Source organism: Scatophagus argus, chromosome 5, assembly GCF_020382885.2.
Source record: "Scatophagus argus isolate fScaArg1 chromosome 5, fScaArg1.pri, whole genome shotgun sequence".
Classification (NCBI taxonomy): Eukaryota; Metazoa; Chordata; class Actinopteri; family Scatophagidae; genus Scatophagus; species Scatophagus argus.
In genome coordinates this window covers 553,036-572,236 of record NC_058497.1, presented here as the reverse complement: position 1 = coordinate 572,236, position 19,201 = coordinate 553,036, and the positions used below count along the sequence as shown (strand labels likewise).

The 19,201-nt window shown below is 40.7% G+C and overlaps 1 pseudogene; it reads right to left on the bottom strand.

Moving 5' to 3' along the window:
- Window positions 1–12,232: 12,232 nt before the first annotated feature.
- On the bottom strand, window positions 12,233–12,329 carry LOC124060002 (annotated as a pseudogene).
- Window positions 12,330–19,201: the final 6,872 nt, after the last annotated feature.

Genomic DNA, 19,201 nt, shown 5'->3' with positions numbered 1-19,201 from the left:
GCTCAATCTGGCAAGACGGTCTTAGATTATATAGGAAGGCCCTACGGGCTGCCAGAGCAGCCTATTACTTGAAATTAATTGAGGATAACAAACATAATCCCAGGTTTCTCTTCAGCACTGTAGCCAGGCTGACAGAGAGCCATAGTGCTATTGAGCCCTGTGACCCTCAGCAGCAATGACTTTATAACCTTTTTTAATAACAATATTTTAAACATTAGAGACAAAATTCAACACCTACTGACCTAAACTGGTACTAATCGGCATCCAAACATTGGTGCCTTAGAAACAACAGTAGAACCAGATCATCATCTTGACTGCTTTTCTCCTATTGACCCCCATCAGTTATATTCACTTATATATTCATCCAAGCCAACAACATGCCTCTTAGACCCCATCCCTACTAAGCTACTGAAAGAAGTTTTATCCTTACCCTTGCACTTGTCTATTAGACATGATCAATCTGTCCCTAGTAACAGGCTATGTAACCCAATCCTTTAAAGTAGCTGTGTAGTGTGGACTCAAAGCCAAGGCTCAGAGCCACAAAACATTAAATTCTAAGTTTTAGCTGTGTCTAATTGTTCAGAAAAATCTTCTCTCGAAGCCCAGTGGAATCATCAACAGGAGACAGAATTCTGAGCAGCAAAGACTTTAATGCTGACAAAAAAGGAAAACCGTTCACAATATACACTGAGTACACATGAAGGGTTTTGAAGCTGGTGGCTTCACATTATATACCTTAGGGTCTGGACCTTTCCACACCTATTGTCCATCCCTTTACAATCTTTGTTTCTTACACCATTAGGTTTCTCTTCTTGCACTGGATAGGTTGGGGATTCTTTACACCATTAGGTCAGTTTGCCCTGGGGTTGCTGGGGACTTTCCACAGGCCTTTTCTTGCACCTGTTTGTCTTTATTTATTTATTTTTTATTTGCATCTTAAGCACAGTTTACACCAATGTTTCTCTTCCCTGGGCTGGCTTCCAGTTTTGGCCTAAGTTTCAGCTGGCACGAGACACCATTATTTAAAGGCCTCTTTGTGTGCCATTTTTTAAAAATAATTGTTTTATGCAAGATTACAATAAAATGTTCTTTTCAGGCTCACAGTGATTATAATGAGGTTACATAAACAGTGTTTTGCTACCACAGACAGTCTTTCACTACCATAAAACAGTTTCAAAATTACACAATTTTACCTTCCATAGCTTACAGGCCCTTAAACAGTTGTATCTGTTTAATACAGCTGTTTCTTGCTTTTCTTTCAATCATAATCAGAACATAACATGACTACTTAATGCTATCATATGGCATTGCATACTACAACTTTAGCTCATCACAACTTACTTAAAAATTATACCACAAAACCTCTCCTTAAAAAACACACTTGACCCAGAGCTTTTAAGCAACTGTAGACCAGTACCTTTCATTTCTTTCTATATCTAACCTTCCACGATCGCCAATCGGCTATGTGACTTTCTTCAAAATAATAACTTATATGAGAATTTTCAGTCTGGCTTTAGAGCTCATCATAGTACAGAAACAGCAGTGGTCAAAGTCACAAATGACCTCCTACTGGCATCAGACAGGGAACTTATCTCCTTGTACTGTTAGACCTTAGTGCTGCATTTGACACCATCGACCATTCCATCTTATTACACAGATTGGAACACCTAACTGGCATTAAAGGAACTGCATTAAGCTGGTTTCAGTCTTATTTATCAGATTGATCTCAATTTGTTCATGTTAATGATACATCGTCACCCTTCACCCTTTATATGCTCCCCATTGGTGATATTATAAGAAAACATTTCATACATTTTCATTGTTATGCAGATGACACACAATTGTACTTATTGTACTTGTCAATGAAACTAGAAGAAACAAATCAGCTAGTCAAATTTCAGGCACGTCTTGGAGACATGAAAACATGGAAAAACTTTCCATTTTGATAAAGCTTATGACCTGGCCTAGGCTGACCTAAGTCGGCCCCTAGTTATGCTACTATAAGCTTAGACTGCCGAGGGACCTCCCATGATGCACAGAGCTCTTTCTTCCTCTCCCTCTCCTTCTGCACACATTTATGTCCCATTAATGCATATCACTAATTCAACTTCTTCCCTGGAGTCCTTGTGCTTTCTTGTCTTGCAGGTTCCCATGGATTGTGGTTGGACCTCCTGCTGCTTTCCTGCTCAAAACTTACTGCAATTACTACTGTTCAGTCATAATCTGTTTTAATTCTATTACTACTCTGCTGCAGCTGCTACCATTATTATTGTTGCTAATATTGCTATCATAATGGTCGCTGGTTCAATTCCCCCACCGGACAGGAAGGAAAAATTTGAGTGTGGTGGAGTGATAATGTCCCCTCCCCCCATTAGCTGGCTGATGTGCCCTTGAGCAAGGCACTTAACCCCCAATATGCTCCCCCACTGCTCCTGTGTGTTTCACTGCATGTTGCATGTTGCATGTGTGTGTTTGCATTTAAACCATTACTGAATGAGAGAACAACCAGTTTGAGTCTATCAGTTTGCCGTCCTTGAGAGATACAGTTGGTCATGTAAAGCCTTCTGGGTCTCCCTGTGACCCACTGCCACCTCGTCTTTTTAAAGAGGTTTTCCCTACCTTGGCACCGCATGTGCTCAGCATGATAAATGGTAGCTTGTCGAATGGGATTGTACCTGTGAGTTTTAAGCATGCAGTGGTGACACCACTAATTAAAAAGCCTGGGTTAGACCCTTCTGTTCTCTCTAATTTTAGGCCAATTTCTAAACTCCCCTTTCTGTCGAAGGTTTTAGAGAAAATTGTTTACCGTCAGCTGAATTCATACTTAGATGAGCACCATATACTTGAGATCTTCCAGTCTGGGTTTAAGCCTGTCACAGTACTGAGTCGGCACTGTTAATGACATTCTTTTAGCCACAGACTCTGGTCAATGTGTTGCTTTGGTTCTGTTGGACCGAACAGCAGCCTTCGACACGGCGGACCATCAGATTCTCTTGTCTCGCCTGGAGAACTGGGTGGGCATTCAGGGTGGTGCCCTACAGTGGTTCAGGTCCTACCTTACAGGGAGAAGTTTCTGTGTCCATTTTGATGCCACTGACTCTGGTGTAGCACCTCTCACATGTGGAGTGCCTCAAGACTCTATACTTGGTCCTCTTCTCTTCTTCCTGTACCTGCTTCCACTTGGAACAATTTTTTGAAAGCGTGGTGTTGCCTTTCATTCTTACGCTGATGACAGTCAAATTTACCTGCCACTGAGACAGGAAAATGGGTTCTCTGCAAACCAACTCTTCGATTTCATTGCAGAATTGAAGGCATGGATGTCAAAAATTTTTCCACTTTTGAGTGATAAAAAGACTGAGGTCATGATTTTTGGGCCTAGTGATGCCTCCAGAGCCTGCGTAGATCTTGGTCCATTAACACAATATGTAAGACACACAGCTATAAACCTTGGAGTAAAACTGGACAGTGACCTGAAATTTGACACTCAGATTAAATCTGTGGTCAAGTCCAGTTTTTACCAGTTGAGACAGCTATCCAAGGTCAAGCCATTTCTCTCTGGACATCATCTTGAGATTTTAATCCATGCCTTTATCACGACTCGCTTAGATTACTGCAATGCACTTTATGTTGGGTTGAGTCAGACATCACATCCAGTCTGCAGCTGGTGCAAAATGCTGCTGCTCGGCTTTTAACTGGGGCCAAACAACGAGAGCACATCACTCCGATTTTAGCTTCCAGTCACTGGCTCCCTGTCCGTTTTCGGATTCATTTTAAAATTCTTTTATTTGTTTTTAAATGTATTCATGGCCTCGCCCCCCAAAATATCTGTCTGACCTGCTTCAGCCCTACACTCCCTCATGTGCTCTCAGGTCGGCAGACCAGTCATTATTGGTTGTCGCTAAGACAAAGAGGAAAATGAGAGGTGAGCGAGCTTTTTCAGATGCTGCCACAAAGCTCTGGAATGAGCTGCCTTTGAAGATTAGGCAGGCAGACTCACTTCCAGTTTTTAAATCCTCTCTTAAAACGCATTTCTTCTCTTTGGCTTTCAACTCAGTGTGAGATGTTGGCTTTTTGTTTTTTCATAGTTTTTTTATTGTTTTTACATTCTTCTATCTCTTTTATTGCCTTTTAATTTGTTTTTATTTTTGTCATTTTTTTTGTTTTGATTTTTTGTGTGTGTGTGTGTGTACAGCACTTTGGCCAATGATGTTGTTTTTGAAGTGCTTTATAAATAAAGCTGAATTGAATTGAATTTCCATTTTAGACACTCCATGAGCTTTTGTGCCATCACTATAATTTCCCATCATATAAGGTTATAGACAGGTTATTAAGTAAAGAAATAAAGCCTTTAGATTTTAGTTTTTAATTTATTTTATAATGATCATTAACAGTGAATATAATGACTTTAAATCAAAAAAAGCTTGCAGTTAGTCAGAGTAGATCATTGCAGTGTGTGACATTTATGTGGGTGACGGCCCCTCCAGTGGTCTGACTTGCGCCAGTGGAGGTGGCAGATGACAGTGTCAGAATGTGAGGTACTGTAGCTGCCTTGCTGTAGCTTTGACTTCATTCTGTCTCATTAGTCTGAAGAGTAAGAGGTGGGTCATTCACCTTCTGCTGAGACATGTGTCACCATTCACTTTTCTACTGTTCAACTCTCACACTCATCAGCCTCTTTCTTTTGTTCAGTCTTTCTCCAAGGAGGCAAATTAGAGGTTTGAGCTCCATGCACATGTGAAGACATGACTACCTGTTCACTGTGGTGGCTGTCTCAATCCTTTTTGCCTTCCACGTAGATATTATAACATTTTCACAACATTTTCATTTCAGAGCAGAAGAGAGATGGGTATTTTTTGGCAGCTTCCATTATTTTGGGATGATCTGTGATAAATGTTGTGGAAAGTGAAGCATGTCATGTATACGTGTGGGAGTGGACAGCTGAGGTTGCCAAGAACATTCTTGCATGAATCTCTAAATCTTATACCTATGCAATGCAGTATGTAATATTTCTAGCAATTTAAGATTGAATTGAGGCTGTATAATAATAATAATTATTGGGTGGGCATGTTTATTTACTTACTGTACTACAGGTCTATTTGTTTATTACCGACTACAGTATACTTGACTCCTAATATTAATTAATGTATGAAAGTTAAGTTTTTCAGTCTCTAATAGTTGAATATTATTATGTTTATATTCATTTCAAATACTTATAGGCACAGTCAGTACATTGTCCTAACAATGTATTCTTCATGCATTGCATTTGATTTTTAACTAATTTTGTATATGTCTGACAAACAATGCAGTATTATAAGTATGTAGAAATACACCAACTGTTGTTTTAAAAACATTCAACAACTTGCTAACTTGCACTTGTAATGATTGATACAAAGTCTGGAACTTGCTTTCAAGCATCAGTTTTGATGAAAAGGTGACTTGATATGAAACTAAAATTAGGTAAGGTGGTCAGGAGCATTCACCCCCAGAAGAAAATCTTAATGATTGTAATACACAAATGAAGCCTTTGAGATTAAAATGCAATGAGACAACATTTTTTTTTGATAAAGAGAAAGAACATACACCATGCTTTTCTTTCTTTTGATTCTTGAAGTCTCTTTGCCTGTACAAACATTTCATATACATGTTTATAAGAAGTAATATCACACTGTAAAAATGTCATAATAATAATAATAATAATAATAATAATAATAATAATAGTATCTTACGTATATTAAAAAAAAACTCCCTCTCACCCCTGGGGTGGTATGTGTGTGTTTTTCTAAAGCTTGGATCCTGTTTTTTTTTTTTTTTTGTCTGGTATTATGTGCTGAACTGTCTCAGGTGCATCTTTACACAGCCTGCACCTGGGGTCCGGTCTGGTGTGATAGTTCCTAGCCTCTATTGAACTAAGTGCGTGTTCTTGTGCTGCCATGATTAGTGCTTCTGTGCTGTCCTTTAGTCCAGCCTTCCATAGGATTTCTTGAAATCAGCAACTTCTATCTGTTGGTGGTACATGCTGTACAGGGTCTTGTCCCTCCATGATGGTTCATGCTCCTCCTCGTCATCATCATCATATATTATATTCACTTAGTAGTTCATCTTTGGGGGTCATCTTCCTGATATACTCCTGGATCCTTGTTGTTTCATCTTGGACAGTGGTTCTGTTACACATTACTCCTTGGCCTCCCTCATTCTGCTTCGTGTATAGTCTCAGGGTGCTGGACATAGGATGAAACCCTCCGTGCATTGTGAGGAGTTTCCTTGTCATGACATCAATGGCTTCTATCTCCTCCTTTGACCGACTTATTATGCCAGCTGGGTGTCCATCCTCTGTCAGGCTGTGTGTGGGACTTTGTCCTTCTCATTCAGCCAACTTTTCAGGACCTGCATCACTTTGTGTTGGCTGACTTCCTTGGGGGCTCCTCATGGTTTCCACTTGCCTGCAGGATCCCAAGGTATTTGTGGCTGTCCTGAACATCAGCAATGTTACCCTCTGATCATCTTCCCCCTCTTTGATACCCTCTGACCACCCTTACCTGGTATGAATGACATCCTGATGTTGTTGCTGGAGATCCTGGTGATGAGCATCAGTGAGTCAATGTTTCATTCATTCTTGGCATACAACTTGCTGTCATCCATATAGAAGACATTTGTGACATCTCTTTGTGATGATCTGAGGGGGTTTAGGCCTATGCAGAACAGCAATGGGGATAGTGCATCACCTTGGTATATGCTGCACTTGATGTTAACTTGTGCAATGGACTTGTTCACAATAAGCCAGATCTGCGCATAGTCAATCACAGCTATCGGAGAATACATGTTGGGTGGCTCACAGCGACATTTCATTTCAAGTGGTAGAGAGAATAAATACATTCAAAAGAGAATCTACATACAATATATCATATTGTACACATGGGTCTGTAATAATATTGGACTAGTTAAATGTTTAAATCTTTGCAAACAGATAAACTTGTTTAAGTGGGGTGTGCAGATGTGAGGAAACACACTGTAACTTAAGAAAATAAATGCAGATAGACAAAACACAAGCAAATGAAGAAAACAATTTGAAACAGCATATGCAGCTTTTAGAAAATAAAATGAAAATATATGAAAGTACTGCAAATACCTGCAATATAGCCAAATATACACAACACAAATAAATACAGAAACACGCAGCAGATAAACACTACACATTACAAAAATGCACAACAAACATCACAGCACATTACAAGTACAAAGAAACTCAAACAGAGTCCAGAACAGGATCCCAGAGGCATTGGTGTGGCAGATAAGCGGCTTGGTTGGTTAATGGTGTAAGCCAGGGAGGAGGAACTTTACCACAAACTGACTGACTGATTTGATAATGAAGAGGATGAGCCAGTTTCTTATACTGTCGGTGAGGGTGGAGTTTATTGAGGTAATGTGCAGGTGTGTAAGGTGGGAAGGAAAGGAGGTCACCATGCCCAACTCTAGACACACATACACACAAGTATATTATAAATAAATATAATAAAGACAATCCAGACACACAGGGACAAAGCAAAACATTAGGTTGGGAAACAAAAGAGCACAAGAGCAAATATGGGGAGAGTACTGGCCAACACTGATGCAATGTGGTTGTAGAACTAAAGACAGACAGAAAGAAAACAATTTTAAACTTAAACACAAGACGTGACACATCTCTCTAACCAAATGGTTGTAGCTAGTCATGTTAATAGCGGTAGCTGAGCAAAATGACCAAAAAACAAAAAACTGAAGAATAAAGAAAAAAATTGAATAACAGATGAAAATGTGAATAAATGTTCTTGATTAATGTGGACAAGCTGTTATGTCTTCGTTCTAATGAGGGAGGGGCAAAGCCAAAGAAGTACAATATAAAGCAACATTTATTGCACCAAATACAGAGCTAAGTATGCTAACCTTAGCCATGAGTAAAAGCAACAGAAAGTTATAGAAAAGTGAGTCCGTGTTCTCAACAGAACATGTTTATGAAAGTTGCAGTTAGAAGTGAAGCAGCAGTAAGTACAAGAGCTTAAGTTCAGGTAACTGGACTTCAGTTTAGAAGCGAAGACAAAAGGCTTCTTCAATTCTGATAAACTGGTTGGGAGTCCCAGGTAACAAGTCACATGATGGTATGGTGTGGCCTCCCTGGGGTACAGGCGGTAGTGGATCTGGCGAGCTGATGCAAACAGATGATGACTTTCTTCTTATAGATGTTTATGGGCTCTCATCTCAGTATCTCATAGGTGGTTTCATCACTGAGAAGCATGGTTATTTTTGCCTGATAGTCCGGGGTATTTAGGACTACAGTACATTTCCCCTTATCTGCTGGTAGGATGGTGATGTTCTGGTCCCGACTGAGAGTCATCACCACCTTCCTTTCTTGTGGAGTAATATTGGATAGTGGCAATTTGACACTGGAAAGCACTGCTGAGACTTTAAGTAGGAATTGTTTGGCTTCTGGTTGTGGGAGATTGTTCTTCCTGATGGCAGATTCTGTGGCTGTTATGAAGTCGAAAATTGGTAGTTATTTTGGTGTTATGGCAAAATTGAGTCCCTTGGCCAGGACATCCTTTTTGCTTGTGTGAAAACCCTGTCAGAAAGGTTTCTGACCCATGTGTTCTGATTGTCTGTTGAGGTTCGTGTTGTCCCAGTGTGGTTCAGTTGTCCTGCTCCACGACTATCAACCACCTAATGTGCAGCCTTCAGATCCCCCCCCCCCCAGGAACCACGTGACCCTTACAAGTCACATGATGAAAGGTTGGTTTGAAGACCCACCAGGACACATGAGACTCTAACAAGTCACATGATGGCTGTGTGTGAGAACATGTTGGCTGGAAGGGTCTACCACATAGATTAAATACCTGTTACTCCTGACCAGTTAATCAGAACTGAGGAACCCTGTTGGATGAGAGGTGAAACGTCTTCGCTTTTAAACTAAAATTCAGTTGTCCCCACTTAAGCAAAAAAGTCAGAAAAAATAAAATAGTAAAAAAAATGTTTGAGATTTGTAGTTCTGACAAACAGAGATAAGTTTTTAGGTGTTTACCTGATGCCAGGAAAGAAAGAAAACTTTTACTGCAGGACATCATGTAAACTGTCCTTAACCTAATATTTGTAATAAGCACATGTTTTTTGGCTCTAATCAATGCTGGAATTGCCAATATGAACAGCAAGGTTAAATAATGAGGTCCTGCAACCAGAAGGTGGAGCTGTTTTCCATCAGTTGATTCAGGACTCACTGTAGGTACTTACAGTACTCTTACACTACTTAGTACACTGACTAACATAAACAGATATTGTTATGTTGGTCTTTTTACAGTAAGATTCTCCACTGCATAAATACTTTGTGTGGAATAACTTTTAACAGGAATTGGTTTCATAAAGGGAAGTCAAGAGTCAGACTATTTTTTGTTTTCCAGTTATTGCACAGACTGTTGTCCTTTCCAGCACCCTGGGTAGGCTTTCCCAAGGAGGCTGAGGGGTATGATCCCACTGTAGTTGGAACACACTCCCTAGTTCCCCCTTTTGAAAAGGGGGATCACCATCCCAGTCTGCCACTCCAAAGGTACTGTCCCCGATCTCCATGCAGTGTTACAGAGGCGTGTCAGCCATGACAGTCCTACAACATCCAGAGCCAAGGGGTGGATGAGATCCATGGATGATGATCCATGGAGGATGATCTGTGAGTGGATGAGATGGTTAAACCATGATACATTTGGTGATAATCTGAATCTTTCTTACTGTCACCAAGTATTGTGTGTGTATCCAAGTCTGATTTTCCTCTGTGCCAAAACACAACATTGAGAATGTAGGTATGGTATACAGAATGATTTGTTTTATTGTATTTCAAATTACAATGAGAATGGTTAATTTGTTTACAGAAACTCACCATAAGCGCAGCTGACAACTCTGATAAGACCAGTAACTTAAGCTTTAAGCTGAGATTATTCTGTAGTGAAATCTAATCACCTGTGTTCAACTCAGTTGAGGATGATTATAAGACCAGTCAGCACTGAGGTGCTATTGATGAGACTGCTCATTCATCTTCTTAGGGTCACATAACATTATCTTTAAAAAGCCTATTGCATAGTTTTTAAATATGAGATGTCTCTTCTCTTTCTATAAAAGTTCTTTACACATATCAAGAATGCATATTTCTTCTTTTCAGCCTCAGCTACAAGCTTTAGGACTTTGAGCTAGTTTGGTCTTTGTTTTTTCATTGATATGTCATGGTGTGGGTGATGACATATTTTGAAAATCAAATGAATAATAATATCATAATTAATGATTATGTAATACAGCAATAATCTAAAAATCAGCCATTAGCTGAAAAGTTAATTTATGCTTCAGTGTAACCAGACGTACCAGATGGTTGGTTACACAGAATCATATGATAAGTTGTCCTTGGAAACTGTTTGGAAAAGGACAAACTTTCAAAAATAATTGGCTGGTGATTGGATGAACCATCTGTTTATCTATCACATTAAGGGCATCCATAAAATGTAGTATAGACCTTGATAAATCAAACTCTTGCCAAAGTCAGGAGTGTTTGGATGGTGGAGGATTACACCACTGTGGATTTATTTGTTTTTTCCCCTTTCTGTCTGTGTTTGTCTGTCTTCCCACACAAACTATTCTGGAGTGGACCTTCTTGTTCTGTTGGAAAGTGATACATTTGTCAATTTTTTTGTCAATTGGTGCTATATAAATCAAGATTCAAGATTCAAGAGTATTTATTGTCATTATGCAAGCATAACGAAATTTTGTAAACATTCTCAAATGCACACATATAAATAGCAGCAAAAATTTAAAATGAACACTTATGACAAATATAAAAATATAAAACACAAAGTAAAGTAAATAAAGTGCACTTAGTGCCAGTCTATGGTGTGCTGTGAGTGTTTCATTGTGTGTGTGTGTGTGTGTGTGTGTGTGTGTGTGTGTGTGAAGGTGCTTTTGCTTTTACAGCTTTGGGGAAGAAGCTGTCCCTGAGTCTGTTTGTGCTTGTTTTAATGTTCCTGTACCGCTTTCCTGATGGAAGCGGTACAAACAGTTCGTTGCCCGGGTGTGTGGGATCTGTAGCAATGTGTCTGGCCTTTTTCTGGACTCGGGCAGCGTAAACTGAGTCCAGATCTGGTAGGCGGCAGCCCATGATCCCCTGTGCTGTCCTCACCACCAGGGCTAAGTCCTTCCTGTCCTGTCCACTATGACCTCCTTGGTCTTGCTGATGTTCAGGACGAGGTTGTTCCTGGAACACCACTGTGTCAGGTTCTGGACCTCGTCTCTGTAGTGGGTCTCACCGTTGTTGTCGTGGTGTCGTCCGCAAACTTAAGGGTGAATAAGGCAGGGCTGAGCACACAACCTTGCAGCGTGCCAGTGTTGAGGATCAGTGCGGCAGAGACTCCCCTATCCTCATCACCTGGACCCTGTTGGTGAGGAAGTCCCTGATCCAGGAGCAGAGTGAAGTTGACAAACCCAGGTTGTGGGGCTTCAGGGCCAGCATATCCAGGGGAACAGTGTTGAAGGCTGAGCTGAAGTCCACAAATAGCATCCTAACATAGGTATTAGCATGCTGCAGGTGAGTCAGGGCCGTGTGAAGTGCTAACGAGACAGCATCCTCCGCATAACGGTTCTTCCTCTAGGCAAACTGCAGAGTGTCCATGTCAGCGGGGATGGCGTCCTTGATGTATCTTAGGAGGATCCTCTCGAAGCACTTCATGATAATCGGGGTCAGAGCGACAGGTCGGTAGTCGTTGAGGCAGGTGATGGTTGATTTCTTGGGCACAGGCACAATGATGGAGGACTTCAGGCTCACAGGGGCCGTGGACAGCTGCATAGACAGGTTGAAGATGTAGAGAAAGACTTCTGTCAGTTGGTCAGCGCATGACTTCAGAGTGCGTCCTGACACCTTATCTGGACCTGCAGCCTTGTTGATGTTGATCCTCCTCAAAGCGGAGGTCACTTGGTGCAGCTGCGGGACGAGAGGCTGATGCTGCTCCAAATCAGAGATCTGTAGGCAGAGATCAGCTCCACAAAGATGTGGTCAGACATGCCTAAGTGAGGAGCTGCTACAGCCTTGTATGCTCCTGGGATGTTACAGCCCTTCCGTACTGGATTACGGTTTCAAGTGGTGAAAGCACAACAAAACAAGACAACAACACAAATACAAACACAAAAAGCTGAGAGCCAAGAGCCGCTGCGTGCACCTGTGCCGCCATCTTGGAACGATTAAAATGAGGAACGCTTCACGAATTTGCGTGTCATCCTTGCTCAGGGGCCATGCTAATCTTCTTCCAATTTTAGTATATGTGCTACCAAAGTAACACATAAATAAACTGAACTGAATAAAATACGCTGTTGGAAAGGAGATAAGTCTGTTTCCTTGTGCAGCATATCTTGGGTTACAGGGAAATTATCAACTGAAGACACAGTGGAGCGCAGATAGGCTGAATAACAAAAAGAACTCCAGCTGACTATTCTTCCTGCAGACCAGTCAGGGTGTGGGTTTTGTAGTTTTAACCAGGGAAGCCTAAGAATTAGAGGAGTCCCAGGAGCAGAGATGATCTTAAAACTAATTCTTTTTTGAAGATTTCCTGAAAAAACTAGAATAACAGATGTACAGCAATCATCAACTATTGTGACAGCAAGAGAAGTTGCGAGTTGTTTCAGTGTTAACCCTGCCAGGACACCCAATTTCTGACCTAAAATATTTTCCTCAACAGAGTCCACTAAAGCTAACATGGGTAGTGAGAGTTGGCCTGGAATCAGAGTTGACAGTTGTTAAATAACGTCCCTCCTGACCACAGCAGATGCACTCACCTGCCACACAATGCTCATGTGCCTCAGGAGTTGCATGGGTTCATCAGTGGTACTTGGTGTCACGGTGGAGAAAGGTTCCAGACAGTCAGTAGCACATGACAGCTGAGGCTGGTTGCTGACAGAAGCGGTTATCTATGGCCAAAGAAGTTAAGACCCAAAGATATTTCATCCTTTAATTGTTACATTAACCTTCAAAAAGACTCCCCTAAAAGCCTCCTCATTCCAATGAGTGTCAGCAGCGTGTTTCAAAACTTCACTGCATAAGTTCCTTTTCACCTCTCATCCATGCAGCTTCTTCAGTTCTAACTGATGGTGGGGATTACTGGAATATACACTGTGGGTGCAACAAAAGGCAATTGGGAAACAAAGGTGCCTCAGGTCCCTCCTATTGAGGGGGCCATTATGGTCACCTGAGGAAGTGTTAATGGTCGTGAGGGTGTTCTGATGCGTCATTGAAACCACCGTCACAGTGGTTTTGGTCACATGCCTCTTTGATGTGTGAACCTGTTGGGAGCAGGTGAGAAGTGATCTTTTGTGTATTATTTCTTTATAATACCTAATACTTAATAATACCCATCAGTTAGAACTGAAGAAGGAAGAAGCTTCCTGGATGAGAGGCAAAATGTTTTCCAGAAAACTTCATGTCTAATTACCTAACATGCTGCTTATCCTTTAACACACTGATGATTCAAATAAATACGTTAGTAGGACTGAATACACTTCCAAATATACTGGTTAGCTGATTACTATCCTATGTTAAACTCACATGAAAAATCTGGAGGCTAGTAAGAGTTGGCATCACACTGCAAACTACATTAAACAAAACATTTACACCATTGAGCTTTGTTGAACATATTGTTAACCTAACAGTCCAGGAGCCTTACCAAATACACAAATCAAATCAACAGAATACAATAGCTTCAAAGCATATCACGTTCAGCATAGGTACCACATGCACAGTGAGGCAAACTAGCTGGTCACTCCAGTGGGGGCACACTTCAATACTTAAACCTTGGTTTAACAAAGTAAATGTGCCAACCTAAAAGAAACAATTTGCTGGTCACATGTACATCGCAACCACAAAGTTTTGATGTTATTTGGTGTGATTTTTACCACTTACTAACCTGTAAAGAACAGAGGAAAGGTGAGACAGCCCAAAGGTGATATATTTCCTTTCCTTACTTCAGTCGTCCTGAAGATGAGAGTCAGCGCGCATCAAACCAAGCTGTCTCACTGGGGAGTGGTGCCCCCTTGTGTCAAAATGAAACTGTAGTTCCCCTAAGACACATACAATAAATTATCTGAAATATGCAGCAATGTACACATCAAAACAATAAAGATTAATCATCACTACATTACATAATGTGGTCACACATCCATGGGTGTCACATCTACACACACAGACTTACCCACACTTATGTTTACCTACACATCTGCAGTTGTACACGGTGTCATCCTCTGTGGACAAAAGAGGAATTTGTGTGTGTGTGTGTGTGAGAGAGAGAGAGAGAGAGAGAGAGAGAGAGTTGGAGTGTGTGTAGATGTGTGTGGGAGTGGGTTGGGGGGAGTTGCTGGACTTACATAATGCCCTGTGAGGTTGACTGATGCAGGCTCATTTTACCTCCTTTGTCTCCTTTCAAGGAGACAAAGGAGTCCGTTGTGGACCAAAAGCCCCCCCACTACCCCTCAATCTCGGAGACTTTACCTCTGTTACTACAGCTCAAGGGAGGCACAGACAGCAGATTATATGTGTGGGTTTGGCACCAAGAAAAACATCACTTACAGAAAAAAATGGCTACACCACTCTATACAGAAGGGGTACTTTCTATGACCAAAACTCAAGTAACAGCAATTTATTAGTGGTAATTTAGTGAAGGATTAGGGAGGAGAATGAGAACTCGTATTTCTGTGTAGACTGTAGAATAAAAATAAAGTGAGAATAGATGACTTGTAATTAAATGTATCATTATCACACAAAAATCAAATAAATATTCACAGTGGCCATTGAAAATAATACAGTCTGTGTTTGTATTTGTTCCCTTTAAGAACAAGAATAAAGTGGTGACAAGAGGCAAAGAAGAATGGAGAATGTACAGGCATTCATTCTATGGAAAATGCTCCTTAGTTGTGCTTAAGTCTGTTACCCCACAGCAAAAAAGTTGGACACTACTGTGTGTGTGTATGACTGAGTTAATGTGACACAAATAAGACTAAGCGCTGATAAACAGTAGGCCTGTACAGTGGAGCTTTCACTGCTGTTAATGTACTCAGCAGCCATACTGGATCTTGATGTCAACATTGGTGAGGTTGTCCCAACTTTCCAAATTATTTTTATTTTCATTATCCTGCTGTAAAATATTGCAGTTAAAGTAATTATGACTTTGTTTACGACAGTGGCAGTGCCGTATAACGTGAGTGACACGTTATACCACTATACTTCCAGATGGTCAGGGAACAGGTGTTGCACAAGTGTACATGTAACCTAAAAGCAGTCACAGTAAGTAGTTTAATTATTTACATGATTAGTTTTAAATTATGCTTCAGTTGGGTTACAATGACAATACAAGTACATGAGATTCAGGCTTCCACTTGCGTTGTCATCAACAGCAGAACATCATGCTGTAGTTTGCCTTACTCTTGCTGTTGAGTGCAGATGAAATTCATCTAGGCTAACTGAAGACTGAGATCCCTCTGACAATGGTCTGTGCTCATGTTTCTCCTGCTTACTGACTCCAATAATCAATTATCTCTAATGGGTATGGACTATCAGAATAGCCCTGGTCAGATGTGGGACTTGCATTTCCAAATTTTATTCAGCCTTTCTCAATGTAATGTGGTGCAATAACTATTAAAAATATATGTAAATATTTTTCATGTTACAGCTTTAACAATTTTTCACATTTTTTCACAGTCATATTATATGTAAAAGAAATATTAAAAAATATAAACTGACCACTGACTTGCCAAATAAACTGCTCATAGAATAGTCACACAAAAGTTTCAATGCAACAGCTGAATTTCTTTGTGGGTGTGTGTGTCATGTGTCTCATTGTGGTCCAATCCGGAGTGGAGCTGGGCAGTCTTGACTCTCTCACTTGCATTCTTCTCTCCTCTGCACTTGTTCTTCAATCAACTCCACCTTCATCCTGTCTTTAAAAGGCTGATTTCTCCACTTCATCTTCGTCAGATTGTCCCTGCTATCTAGTCGTATAATGTTTGGCCTCTTGTACCTGCAAATATTGTTTTTTGAGTTTTTTCTTGATGCTAATATTTTTTCTATGTTTGCCCAGATTCTTACACAAGAGAAGTGCTCCTGAACAGCCATCCATCCATTTTCTATACCGCTTATCCGTCAGGGTCGCGGGGAAGATGGAGCCTATCCCAGCTGACTACGGGCGAGAGTCCACCCTGGACTGGTCGCCAGTCAATCGCAGGGCCAACACACAAAGACAGACAATCACACACTCTCACTCTCACACCTAGGGGCAATTTAGAGTAGCCAATTAACCTAATGTGCGTGTTTTTGGTATTGTGGGAGGAAGCTGGAGTACCCGGAGAAAACCCACGCAGGCACAGGGAGAACATGCAAACTCCACATAGAAGGGCCCAGAGCGGGATTTGAACCTGGAACCCTCTTGCTATGAGGCGACAGTGCTAACCACTGCACCACCGTGCCGCCCCGCTCCTGAACATCACAATCACAACTCAAGTGGACTTATTCCCTACTTTCAAGGCTTGATCTGTGGAATAAATGGACATTCTGTTCAAAGGTGCCCTCACCCTTCTCCATACAGTAAAATGCAGGAGGAGAGGAAATGCGTGCTGGTGCACTTGTGCTTCTCTGCAGACACAGAATCTGCACATCATTGCCAGGAATAATTCTCTCCCATGTGCGTTCAACTCTTCAACAGACTGGATGAGCTTCAGCTACTGATGGGGAAAAACACACACTTTATCTGGATCCTCCATTCTGTGCTTTACAGAAACTTGGTTGTGTAGTTTGATCCCAGATTTTGTGCTGCAGTTGTAGTTTGCTTCACTCAAGTTTGGACTTTACATCCCCCTGCAGGCCAGTGTGCGGGGTGCACAGTACATACTTGCAGACCAGATTCTGTGTGTGGAGTGAACATACCCAGCTTCCTTTGTTATTGTCCTATGTGACTTTAGCAAAGGTAATCTCACACACAAACTTCCAAAATATAGACAGTTTATTATTTAATGTCCAACCAGAGAGAACATATTGGATCACTGTTACACTCCAGTTAACAATGCCTATATTGCTGCTGCCCCCCTCCAATGCTGCGCTGTGTTCAGGACTGCTACCAATAATCTGGATGAGTACACAGAGGCTGTCATACACGTCGCACAGCTACATCAGATCTGTGAGGACTTCTGTGTAACATCACACACTAGGGTGAGTTACAACAATGACTAATCCTGGTTCACAGCCAAACTCAGACAGCTAAGGCGGGAGAAGATGCGAGAGTTTAGGACAGAGACGAGTCCAGGACGAGTCCACCTACAGGTAGGACATTGACAATCTGGTGACATGGTGCAGCCAAAACAACCGGGAACTGAATGCTGTTAAGAAGGTGGAGATGGTTGTAGACTTCAGAAAGAGCACAGCCCCATCTGCTCCGATTCTCCTGTGTGACTCTGCAGTCAACACTGTGGAGTCCTTCCACTTCCTGGGAACCATTTCACCCAGGACCCCAAGTGGGAGCTGAGCATTAGCTCTCTCATCAAAAAGGCCCAACAGAAGATATTCTTCCTGCAGCAGCTGAAGAAATTCAACCTGTCAAAAACAATGACAGTGCACTTCTACACTTACCTTCTATCCCCACCTCCTTCATCACAGTCTGCTACACTGCAGCTACTGCCAAAAACAAGAACAGACTGTCATGTATCTTTCACACCATTGAGAGGGATTAGGGGTAATCTGCCCTCCCTGCAGGACCAAATAAGTGACTTATTTTGGGCCCTGTTAAACTAGCAATGGACAAATTTAAGAAGAGAAAAGTTTCAGACGTAAATGGATTGTTTAAAATGCGTCATGGACGGATTTGTTTGCTTTTACTGTACTGCTGACAAAACTGGTTTACCAGTATGCTTAATATGTGGTGAGAAGTGAGCAAACATTTTTTAATTTTATTTCATATATATTTTAGTGCTGTGCAATTTAACACGTTACGCATATAATTTAACTTAATTAATTTAATTATTTTATTGCACTGTTGTTTTTTCTTATAATAATTAATAATAAAGTCCGTTGCTAACCATTGCTCACTTGCTCACAAAAAACTGTGTTAATGCTAAACTAAAAAAATAATAATTGTCGGTGTTAATTAATTAACGCATTGACTTAATTGCCCAGCCCTAATATATTTATATATTTTTATTTTAATTTTTTATTTTAAAATAAATGTATAAGTGCCAGTGTCTTTTTCTCTCAAAGTACAAAAGACTTAGGTGATTTGCGTTGTTAAAAATGGAAAATAAAAATTTGTTGTTTTCTGCTTAAAGTTTTAAAGTTTTCATAAAAGTAACATGCTATAGTTCTCATATATAAAGCATAAGTCTGAGGAAACTCTACGACGTGGTGTTACTTTCAGTTTAGTGGTCAAATAGGCGTTGGGGCTCTGAGTGGGTTTTAATTTGGTGGGAAACAGGTCAAATGGCTCTTTTCATGCTAACACACACTCACTTTAATATCCATACTGTCATTTTAATATCCATACTGTAACTTTATCCTTGTCTATATGCATGCCTATGTACCCCATATTTACTATTTATGTACTTTATGTACTATTTATGTAGCACCATGTAGCATCCTGGAAAAATGCTGTTTCATTACACATACATGGTTGTAATGACAATAAAAACTCCTTAAGTTTATGGTTTGACCCTTTCACTCGCTGTCACAGACTTTACTGCTTGTTGCCAAGTTAGTTACATCTTATCATGCAGTAGTAGCCTATTTGCATGCATTTCAGGTGAACAGAAGAGGAAAGGAGGAGGAACTCTTTATACAGTAGATGTGTCACTGCTGTGTAGACTACTCAAAAGTAGTCAGATTCAGTTATTAGTCTCTACTGACACATAAAAGGCTATTTCTGGAGAGCCTGTAGGGACTCATCTATTTTCAAAATGATTTCCACATACTATTATGCAGAGGAGGGTTTCACAGACTGGAACTTACGTCCAGCTATAGACAAACTATGATTTTTATGTTAAAAGCTGTGCATGGTCTCTCAAATGCCAAGAGGCTATGATAACCAACATTTATATTTTATTATTCTTGAAGTGTCCTGCTGCCTGACCATCATACAGCTCTTACATGGACTACATTATCCCAGAGACAGACAGAGACAGACCTCTG